The following is a 12,500-nucleotide window of genomic DNA, read 5'->3' as shown; positions in this document are numbered from 1 at the left end:
TGGCTGTCGACTCAATATCAGGTAAGCAAATACCGATACTTGTTTGACTTGAAAACCCTTGAATGATTTAGTGTGCTGTATTTCAGGTTTTCATCAGAATAAAACACAGGGAAAAACTTTTTTTTTGGAATGTAGGACAAGCTATTTTTTTAATGGCCCCAAAAACAGCAAAAATGTCCAAAAGGTTTGATGTAAAATATACCGTAGAGCAGGGGTCACCAACGCGGTGCCCGCGGGCACCAGGTAGCCCGTAAGGACCAGATGAGTAGCCCGCCGGCTTCTTCTAAAAATAGCTCAAATAGCAGCACTTAAGAGTGAGCTGCCTCTATTTTTTTAATTTTATTTATTTACTAGCAAGCTGGTCTCGCTTTGCCCGACATTTTTAATTCTAAGAGAGACAAAACTCAAATAGAATTTGAAAATCCAAGAAAATATTTTAAAGACTTGGTCTTCACTTGTTTAAATAAATTCATTATTTTTTTTACTTTGCTTCTTATAACTTTCAGAAAGACAATTTTAGAGGAAAAATACAACCTTAAAAATGATTTTAGGATTTTTAAACACATATACCTTTTTACCTTTTAAATTCCTTCCTCTTCTTTCCTGACGATTTAAATCAATGTTCAAGTAAATTTTTTTATTTTTTATTGTAAAGAATAATAAATACATTTTTTAATTTAATTCTTCATTTTAGCTTCTGTTTTGTCGACGAAGAATATTTGTGAAATATTTCTTCAAACTTATTATGATTAAAATTCAAAAAAAATATTCTGGCAAATCTAGAAAATCTGTAGAATCAAATTTAAATCTTATTTCAAAGTCTTTTGAATTTATTTTAAAATTTTTGTTCTGGAAAATCTAGAAGAAATAATGATTTGTCTTTGTTAGAAATATAGCTCGGTCCAATTTGTTATATATTCTAACAAAGTGTAGATTGGATTTTAACCTATTTAAAACATGTCATAAAAATTCTAAAATTAATCTTAATCAGGAAAAATGACTCATGATGTTCCATAAATTCTTTTTTTTAAGTTTTTCTCTTCTTTTTTTCGGTTGAATTTTGAATTTTAAAGAGTCGAATTTGAAGATAAACTATGTTTCAAAATTTAATTGTCATTTTTTTCGTTTTTTGTCCTCTTTTAAACCGTTCAATTAAGTGTAAATATCATTAATTATTAATAATAACATAGAGTTAAAGGTAAATTGAGCAAATTGGCTATTTCTGGCAATTTATTAAAGTGTGTATCAAACTGGTAGCCCTTCGCATTAATCAGTACCCAAGAAGTAGCTCTTGGTTTCAAAAAGGTTGGTGACCCCTGCCGTAGACCATGTTTTTTTTAGCAAGGCTAAAAGAACTAAAAATAAAAAAATGCATTGTTCAATATTCAAAAATACAAAGCTCTGTATCATTAGTTATTGTTATACAGTATATTATATATATATATATATATATATATATATATATATATATATATATATATATATATATATATATATATATATATATATATATATATATATATATATATATATATGTATGTGTAGGAAAAAAATCACAAGACTATTTTCATCTCTACATTTCATGAGGGGTTTCCTCAATCATCAGGAGAATCTCCTGATGATTTTTCCCACACATACATATTACGCTCTACCACGGTATCGAGCACTATTTTTTTGGATAATCTAATTAAGACATCCATCCATCCATCCATTCTCTACCGCTTATTCCCTTCGGGGTCGCGGGGGGCGCTGGAGCCTATCTCAGCTGCATCTGGGCGGAAGGCGGGGTACACCCTGGACAAGTCGCCACCTCATCGCAGGGCCAACACAGATAGACAAACAACATTCACACTCACATTCACACACTAGGGCCAATTTAGTGTTGCCAATCAACCTATCCCCAGGTGCATGTATATATATATATATATATATATATATATATATATGTATGTGTGTGTGTGTGTACATATATATATATATATATATATATATATATATATATATATATATATATATATATATATATATATATATATATATATATATATATATATATATATATATATATATATATATATATATATATATATAATAAATGATAAATGGGTTATACTTGTATAGCGCTTTTCTACCTTCAAGGTACTCAAAGCGCTTTGACACTATTTCCACATTCACCCATTCACACACACATTCACACACTGATGGAGGGAGCTGCCATGCAAGGCGCTAACCAGCAGCCATCAGGAGCAAGGGTGAAGTATCTTGCCCAAGGACACAACGGACGTGACTAGGATGGTAGACGGTGGGGATTGAACCCCAGTAACCAGCAACACTCCAATTGCTGGCACGGACACTCTACCAACTTCGCCACGCCGCCCCTGTTTATATATATATATATATATATATATATATATATATATATATATATATATATATATATATATATATATATATATATATATATATATATATATATATATATGTATATATATATATATATATATGTATATATATATATATATATATATATATATATATATATATATGTATATATATATATATATATATATATATATATATATGTATATATATATATATATATATATATATATATATGTATATATATATGTATATATATGTATATGTATATATATATATATATATATATATATATATATATATATATATATATATATATATATATATATATATATATATATATATATATATATATATATATATACATATATATATACACACACACACACACACACTTACACACACTTATACATATATATATTAGGGATGTCCGATAATGGCTTTTTGCCGATATCCGATATTCCGATATTGTCCAACTCTTAATTACCGATACTGATATCAACCGATACCGATATATACAGTCGTGGAATTAACACATTATTATGCCTAATTTGGACAACCAGGTATGGTGAAGATAAGGTCCTTTTTAAAAAAAATAAAATAAGATGAATACATTTTTTTAAAAATTCTTGAATAAAAAAGAAAGTAAAACAATATAAAAACAGTTACATAGAAACTAGTAATTAATGAAAATGAGTCAAATGAACTGTTAAAGGTTAGTACTATTAGTGGACCAGCAGCACGCACAATCATGTGTGCTTACGGACTGTATCCCTTGCAGACTGTATTGATATATATTGATATATAATGTAGGAACCTACCAGAATATTAATAACAGAAAGAAACAACCCTTTTGTGTGAATGAGGGAGGGAGGTTTTTGGGGTTGGTGCACTAATTGTAAGTGTATCTTGTGTTTTTTATGTTGATTTAATTTTTAAAAAAAACAACAACAACAACAACAACGATACAGATAATTAAAAAAACGATACCGATAATTTCCGATATTACATTTTAAAGCATTTATCGGCCTGCCGATATTATCGGACATCTCTAATATATATATATATATATATATATATATATATATATATATATATATATATATATATATATATACACGGGTATATATATATATATATACAGTCGTGGTCAAAAGTTTACGTACACTAGTAAAGAACATAATGTCATGGCTGTCTTTCCGACCCAGCAGATTTGCTCACATTTTCAGTAGACACATAATAAATTCATAAAAGAAGTAAACTTCATGAATGTTTTTTTGTGACCAACAAGTATGTGCTCCAATCACTACATCACAAAAAAATCAGAGTTGTAGAAATGATTGGAAACTCAAGACAGCCATGACATCATGTTCTTTACAAGTGTATGTACACTTTTGACCACCACTGTATATATATATATATATATATATATATATATATATATATATATATATATATATATATATATATATATATATATATATATATATATATATATATATATACATATATATATATATATATATATATATATATATATATATACATAGTATATATATATATATATATGATGTGAACAATGACAGTATTTTTTTATTTGTCAATACAAAAAAAGTTCAATTTGATTGTTTTTTTAAGAAACTACTTCAAACATTTTTTATAGTAATAGTTTAATTCCACTGAATAGTACAGTAGCTGGGGTCAAAGGTAACGTCAGTACGCAAAATGTTTAAGAACTAACTTTTCCTTAGGATGATTGGATTACAGTTCTTCACTCTGTGCTCCCCAAACCCTGGCGAACTAGTCCCTGATGACATCATAGACCTGACTTTGAGCATCTGATGTGGTCTAACGGGATCAGGGTTGTGACTCACAAACACACTTAGACACAAGTCACTCGCTCCAAGCAGACCTTGAACGCAGCGTCTGGAACCAGTGACTAAACTTGCTTCAGCTGATTCACATCAGGGGGGTGTGGGGGGGAATCGAACAGCGGGTCCAAATTTGGCCGCATGGTAGCAGCAACATGAACCGGTGCGCCATACTTATTTATATTTATAGCCAGTGCTCGGGAGGACCCCCCCGACACGGGCAGAGAGCCCTCTGATGGCAGTAATCCACCGTGTCTGGGGGGGGGGGGGGGGCACTTCACAGCTGTTGGGGGTCCTATGCTCTAATCCTGCGAGTCAAATGTTTTTCACAATATACTCCACACTCCGAGCAAGACAAAATCCATCTCAAATGCTAACAGTTAGCATGCTAACCTATAGCATGATTGCGCTAAGTATCAAAAGTGCTACAGCAGTTCCATCATGAATGTAAATATTGCCATGCAGGTTTATAACATTTTTAATTGACCAAATGGCTAAAATGCTAACAGTTAGCATGCTAACGTATAGCATGATTGCGCTAAGTATCAAAAGTGCTACAGCAGGGACCACGTGGACCCCGACTTAAACAAGTTGAAAAACTTATTGGGGTGTTACCATTTAGTGGTCAATTGTACGAAATATGTACTGCACTGTGCAATCTACTGATACAAGTTTCAATCAATCAATCAATCAATCAATCAATCAATCAATCAATCAGTTCCATCATGAATTTAAATATTGCCATGCAGGTTTATAACATTTTCATTGACGAAATGGCTAAAATGCTAACAGTTAGCATGCTAACCTATAGCAATATCGTGCTAAGTATCAAAAGTGCTACGGCAGTCCCATCATGAATTTAAATATTGCCATGCAGGTTTATAACATTTTTAATTGACCAAATGGCTAAAATGCTAACAGTTAGCATGCTAACCTATAGCAATATCGTGCTAAGTATCAAAAGTGCTACGGCAGTCCCATCATGAATTTAAATATTGCCATGCAGGTTTATAACATTTTTAATTGACCAAATGGCTAAAATGCTAACAGTTAGCATGCTAACCTATAGCATGATTGCGCTAAGTATCAAAAGTGCTACAGCAGTTCCGTCATGAATTTAAATATTGCCATGCAGGTTTATAACATTTTCATTGACAAAATGGCTAAAATGCTAACAGTTAGCATGCTAACCTATAGCAATATCGTGCTAAGTATCAAAAGTGCTACGGCAGTCCCATCATGAATTTAAATATTGCCATGCAGGTTTATAACATTTTTAATTGACCAAATGGCTAAAATGCTAACAGTTAGCATGCTAACCTATAGCAATATCGTGCTAAGTATCAAAAGTGCTACGGCAGTCCCATCATGAATTTAAATATTGCCATGCAGGTTTATAACATTTTTAATTGACCAAATGGCTAAAATGCTAACAGTTAGCATGCTAACGTATAGCATGATTGCGCTAAGTATCAAAAGTGCTACGGCAGTGTCATCATGAATTTAAATATTGCCATGCAGATTTATAAAAGTTTTAATTGACCAAATGGCTAAAATGCTAACAGTTAGCATGCTAACCTATAGCATGATTGCGCTAAGTATCAAAAGTGATACAGCAGTTCCATCATGAATTTAAATATTGCCATGCAGGTTTATAACATTTTCATTGACGAAATGGCTAAAATGCTAACAGTTAGCGTGCTAACCTATAGCATGATTGTGCTAAGTATCAAAAGTGCTACAGCAGTTCCATCATGAATTTAAATATTGCCATGCAGGTTTATACCATTATAACAAATGCCTACCTCTTTAGGACCAGCCTTTCTAGATATATAAAGAAGTGTTTTTACAACATTAATAATATATACATACTATGCTAATATAAAAAAGCTTGTTGTGAAAAATTTGTTCGAATTTCACAAGAAAAAGGACACAATTTCACAAGAAAAACTAACAATTTTGGCAGTATTATAATAAAAGTCGTCGTTTTACTCAACGCAAGTCAAAATTTTACAAGCAAAACTGAACATTTGTGCAATATTATGTATGATAAAAGTTGGTATTTTACTCAATAACAGTTGCAATTTTACAGGAAAAGCTTAGAATTTTGGCAATTTTATGAAAAGAGTCGTAATTTTACTCGACAAGACACAATTTTGTAAGAAAACTTTTGGCAATGTTATAATAATAATCGGGAGTTTTACTTGGCAAAAGTATGACAAAAGTCATAATTTTACTCAAAAATGTTTACTATTTTACAAGAACAACAAAAAAATTGGCAATATTGTGATAAAAGTCTGAATTTTATATGACCAATGTCACCATTTTGCATTCAAAAGTGATACTTTTACATAAAAAAAGTAATAATTTTACATAAAAAAGTAATAATTTGACATAAAAAAGTAATAATTTTACAAGAAAATATTGCAATATTACAGAAACAGAAAGAATATGAGAAATTGTTCCCAATTTTACAAGAAAAGCTTAACATTTTGGCAACTTTATGAAAAAGAGTCGTAATTTTACTTGACAAGACACAATTTTATAAGAAAACTTTTGGCAATATTGTAATAATAATCGGGAGTTTTACTTGGCAAAATTATGACAAAAGTCATAACTTTACTCAAAAAATGTCACTATTTTACAAGAACACCAAAAAAATTGGCAATATTGTGATAAAAGTCCGAATTTTATATGACAAATGTCACCATTTTGCATTCAAAAGTAATACTTTTACATCAAAAAGTCATCATTTTACATAAAAAAAAGTAATAATTTTACATAAAAAAGTAATACTTTTACATAAAAAAGTCATAATTTTACATAAAAAAAAGTAATAATTTTACATAAAAAAATCATAATTTTACATTAAAAAAAAGTAATAATTTTACATAAAAAAGTAATAATTTTACATAAAAAAGTAATAATTTTACAAGAAAATATTGCAATATTACAGAAACAGAAAGAATATGAGAAATTGTTCCCGATTTTACAAGAAAAGCTTAACATTTTGGGAACTTTCTGAAAAGAGTCGTAATTTTACTCCATGAGACACAATTTTGTAAGAAAGCTTTTGGCAATATTATAATAATAATCGGGAGTTTTACTTGGCAAAAGTATGACAAAAGTCATAATTTTACTCAAAAAAATTTCACTATTTTACAAGAACACCAAAAAAATTGGCAATATTGTGATTAAAGTCCGAATTTTATATGACAAATGTCACCATTTTGCATTCAAAAGTAATACTTTTACCATAAAAAAAAGTAATAATTTTACATAAAAAAAGTAATAATTTTATGTTCGAAATAAACTCAAACTCAAACTCAAACTCAAACATAAAAAAGTAATAATTTTACATAAAAAAGTAATAATTTTACATTAAAAAAGTAATAATTTTACATAAAAAAGTAATACTTTTACATAAAAAAGTAATAATTTTACATAAAAAAGTAATAATTTTACAAGAAAATATTGCAATATTACAGAAACAGAAAGAATATGAGAAATTGTTCCCAATTTTACAAGAAAAGCTTAACATTTTGGCAACTTTATGAAAAAGAGTCGTAATTTTACTTGACAAGACACAATTTTATAAGAAAACTTTTGCCAATATTACAATAGTAATCGGGAGTTTTACTTGGCAAAAGTAAAGAGTCATAATTTTACTCAAAAAAATGTCACTATTTTACAAGAATACCAAAAAATTGGCAATATTGTGATACAAGTCCGAATTTTATATGACAAATTTCACCATTTTGCATTCAAAAGTGATACTTTTACATAAAAAAAGTCACAATTTCACAAGAAAAACTTAGAATTTTGGCAGTATTATAATAAAGTCGTCATTTTACTCAACGCAAGTAAAAAATGTACACGCAAAACTGAACATGTGTGCAATATTATGATAAAAGTTGGAATTTTACTCAATAACAGTCTCAAATTTACAAGAAAAGCTTAACATTTTGGCGACTTTCTGAAAAGAGTCGTAATTTTACTCAAAAAATGTCACTGTTTTACAAGTACACCCCAAAAAATTGGCAATATTGTGATAAAAGTCCGAATTTTATATGACAAATGTCACCATTTTGCATTCAAAAGTGATACTTTTACATAAAAAAGTCATAATTTTACCAGAAAATATTGCAATATTAGAGAAACAGAAAAAATACGAGAAATTGTTCCCAATTTTATAAGAAAAAAGTCGACACATTGTGAGAAAAAGCCTGCTTATAGTTATTTATTTATTTATTTTTGCATTTTTTATTTGTAATGATTTTTTAATCTTCATTATTTAATTCAAGTTATTACAGTATGTCTCTATATACATATTTATTTGATTCTTTTAATAAATTGTGGCCAAAGGGGGCGCATTTCAATTTCTTACACACACTTGTGATGCATTACATTGTATCGAATGCACGTTCGAAATAAACTCAAACTGAACTGAACTGAACTGAACTTGTTATTTCATATGTTGACCAGAGAGAGGGAGCACTTTTAAAAGCGACACACAGTCAATGTGAAAAAATATCCCTCCTTTTTTGGGACCACCCTCATTTTGATGGATGTCACCACAAATGAGACATTGTCTATTAGATGCAATGTTATTGATTTATGTCATCACTTGTTCACACCTCCTCATATGGAAGATACTTTTCCTTCTTCTTGTCTCAAGAAGGCTAGAAATACAAGAACACAACATATATATATATATATATATATATATATATATATATATATATATATATATATATATATATATATATATATATATATATATATATATATATATATATATATATATATATATATATATATATATATATAAAAGTATTTAAATATACATGCAGTGATGCCTTCAGTGGCTGCTGAAGTGTGACAGAATGTGGCCGTGATAGACAGAAATAGGAATAGCAGCACTTGGCGCTGCTATCGCCACATTGTGCGACATAAAAGACGTGACGCTGACGCTGAACACGTTCAAGTTGGACGTTGGAGGTCGTCCACCATTATCTCCCCGTGTCCTACACGTCACCATTCATGTTAAAAGTGGGTTGGGAAAATGCATCACAGAAACCTTGAATAATGGTCAATAAAAAGAGAATACAACAAATCCTTTTCAACTTATATTCAATTGAATAGACTGCAAAGACAAGATATTTAACGTTCAAACTGGGAAACGTTGTTATTTTTTGCAAATATTAGCTCATTTGGAATGTGATGCCTGCGACATGTTTCAAAAAAAGCTGGCACAAGTGGCAAAAAGGAGTGAGAAAGTTGAGGAATGCTCGTCAAAGACTTATTTGGAACATCCCACAGGTGAACAGGCTAATTGGGAACAGGTGGGTGCCATGATTGGGTATAAAAGTAGCTTCCGTGTAATGCTCAGTCGTTCACAAACAAGGACGGGGGCGAGGGTCACCACTTTGTCAACAAATGCCTGAGCAAATTGTTGAAGAACAACATTTCTCAACCAAGGAATTTAGGGATTTCACCATCTACGCTCCGTAATATCATCAAAAGGTTCGGAGAATCTGGAGAAATCACTGCACGTAAGCCATGATATTACGCGCCTTGGATCCCTCAGGCGGTACCGCATCAAAAAGCCACATCAGCGTGTAAAGGATATCACCACATGGGCTCAGGAACACTTCGGAAAACCACTGTCAGTAACTACAGTTGCTCGCTACATCTGTAAGTGCAAGTTAAAACTCTACCATGCAAAGCCACAGACATTTATCAACAACACCCGGAAACGCCGCCGGCTTCGCTGGGCCCGAGCTCATCTAAGATGGACTGATGCAAAGTGGAAAAGTGTTCTGTGGTCTGACGAGTCCACATTTCAAATTGTTTTTGGTGTCCTCTGGACCAAAGAGGAAAAGAACCACCCGGATTGTTCTAGGCGCAAAGTGTAAAAGGCAGCATGTGTGATGGTATGGGGGTGTATTAGTGCCCAAGGCATGGGTAACTTACACGTCTGTGAAGGCACCATTAATGCTGAAAGGTACATACAGCTTTTGGAGCAAAATATGTTGTTATCATGGACGCCCCTGCTTATTTCAGCAAGACGATGCCAAGCTGCCATTAAATTCTAAGTTAATGATTATTTGCAAAAAAAAAATGAAGTTTTGAGGTTGGAACATTAAATATCAGTCTATTCAATTGAATATAAGTTGAAAATGATTTGTTGTATTCTCTTTTTATTGACCATTTACACAACCTGACAACTTCACCGCTTTTGGCTTTTGTAAAATATTTCGGTCATTTTTCACCTCACCCATGATGTTCCTCTGTGTGGGCCCACAGGAGCGTAAAGAGACCCTGAAGACGACCACTAGACAAGTGCTAAGTCGCTAAATAAACAAGAGTTTTATCACGGGGCCACAGACAGCAAATAAAAGCCCCAAGAGGAAACTGAGCGGTTTGTACGCAAGTCGGAACTATTTGACGCTTTTTTACGTCCGTTTGTTGCTTCGAGCCCTTTCCCTTCACGGGTGCCAATGGTGGAAAATGCGGTTCTTGTGGCTTTAAGCCCGTCTTCCTTTTCCCTTCTCCTGCTTCCTCGTCTCTCCTCATCTGTGGAACGAGGCAGGAAATTCCTCCAGTGTAAAAGCTCGCTCTAACTTCCTGTTTCGCTGAGTTCCCCGTTTCTCTGGCCCGCGCATAATCGTTAGATTCCTCCCCCCCCCTGGCTGAGTGATGCGGATTGTTCCAGACCGGGAGATACGGAGCGCTGGATGACAGATGAGTCACAGAGCCGGCGGAAGTCGTGAGCTGGCCCCGGTTGCCGAGCAGCCCGCCCTTTTGTTTTCAACACACTCCTCTTAGCAACCAGGAACATGACGACATCATCGCAGGCCATTATTAGAGGACAAATATCAACCGCCCGGACAGCTAAACTACAAATGGTCTTCTTAAAACAGCAGCTTTAAAATAAACATGAGTATTTTATGTAGATTTGAGAGCAGCCACAATGCTGTGGGATGGCCATCAGCAACATGGTACGCTCCATAACGTTCACAAGTCGGGAGCTAAACTACAAATAGTCTGGTCTAAACAGCAGCTTTAAAATAAACATGAGTATTTTATGTAGATTTGAGAGCAGCCACAACGCTGTGGGACGGCCATCAGCCACATGGTACGCTCCATAACGTTCACAAGTCAGGAGCTAAACTACAAATCGTCTTGTTGAAACAGCAGCTTTAAAATAAACATGAGTATTTTATGTAGATTTGAGAGCAGTCACAACGCTGTGGGACGGCCATCAGCCACATGGTACGCTCCATAATGTTCACAAGTCGAGAGCTAAACTACAAATAGTCTTGTTAAAACAGCAGCTTTAAAATAACCATGAGTGTTTTTATGTACATGTGAGAACAGCCACAACGCTGTGGGGCGGCCATCAGCCACATTGTACGCTCCATAACGTTCACAAGTCGAGAGCTAAACTACAAATCGTCTTGTTAAAACAGCAGCTTTAAAATAAACATGAGTGTTTTTATGTACGTTTGAGAGCAGCCACAACGGTGTGGGACTTCCATCAGCCACAGGGTACGCTCCATAACGTTCACAAGTCGGGAGCTAAACTACAAATCGTCTTGTTAAAACAGCAGCTTTAAAATAAACATGAGTGTTTTTATGTAGATTTGAGAGCAGCCACAACGCTGTGGGACGGCCATCAGCCACATGGTACGCTCCATAACGTTCACAAGTCGGGAGCTAAACTACAAATCGTCTTGTTAAAACCGCAGCTTTAAAATAAGCATTAGTGTTTTTATGTAGCTTTGACAGCAGCCACAACGCTGTGGGATGGCCATCAGCCGCATTGTACGCTCCATAACATTCACAAGTCGGGAGCTGAACTACAAATCGTCTTGTTAAAACAGCAGCTTTAAAATAAACATGAGTATTTTATGTAGATTTGAGAGCAGTCACAATGCTGTGGGACGGCCATCAGCCACATTGTACGCTCTATAACATTCACAAGTCAAGAGCTAAACTACAAATAGTCTTGTTAAAACAGCAGCTTTAAAATAAACATGAGTGTTTTTATGTACATTTGAGAACAGCCACAACGCTGTGGGACGGCCATCAGCCACATTGTACGCTACACAACGTTCACAAGTCGGGAGCTAAACTACAAATCGTCTTGTTAAAACAGCAGCTTTAAAATAAACATGAGTGTTTTTATATACATTTGAGAGCTGCCACAACGCTGTGGGACAGCCATCAGCCACAGGGTACGCT

General features: G+C 33.1%; 1 protein-coding gene across 2 annotated transcripts in view; it reads right to left on the bottom strand.

The window, feature by feature from the left end:
• The window catches only part of itga5 (integrin, alpha 5 (fibronectin receptor, alpha polypeptide)), a 189,005-nt gene that overhangs the window by 158,565 nt on the left and 17,940 nt on the right, over nucleotides 1-12,500 (bottom strand). The window lies entirely within an intron of this gene.

This window comes from Entelurus aequoreus, linkage group LG07 (genome assembly GCF_033978785.1).
Source record: "Entelurus aequoreus isolate RoL-2023_Sb linkage group LG07, RoL_Eaeq_v1.1, whole genome shotgun sequence".
NCBI lineage: Eukaryota > Metazoa > Chordata > Actinopteri > Syngnathiformes > Syngnathidae > Entelurus > Entelurus aequoreus.
This window is presented reverse-complemented; position numbering and strand designations above follow the sequence as displayed.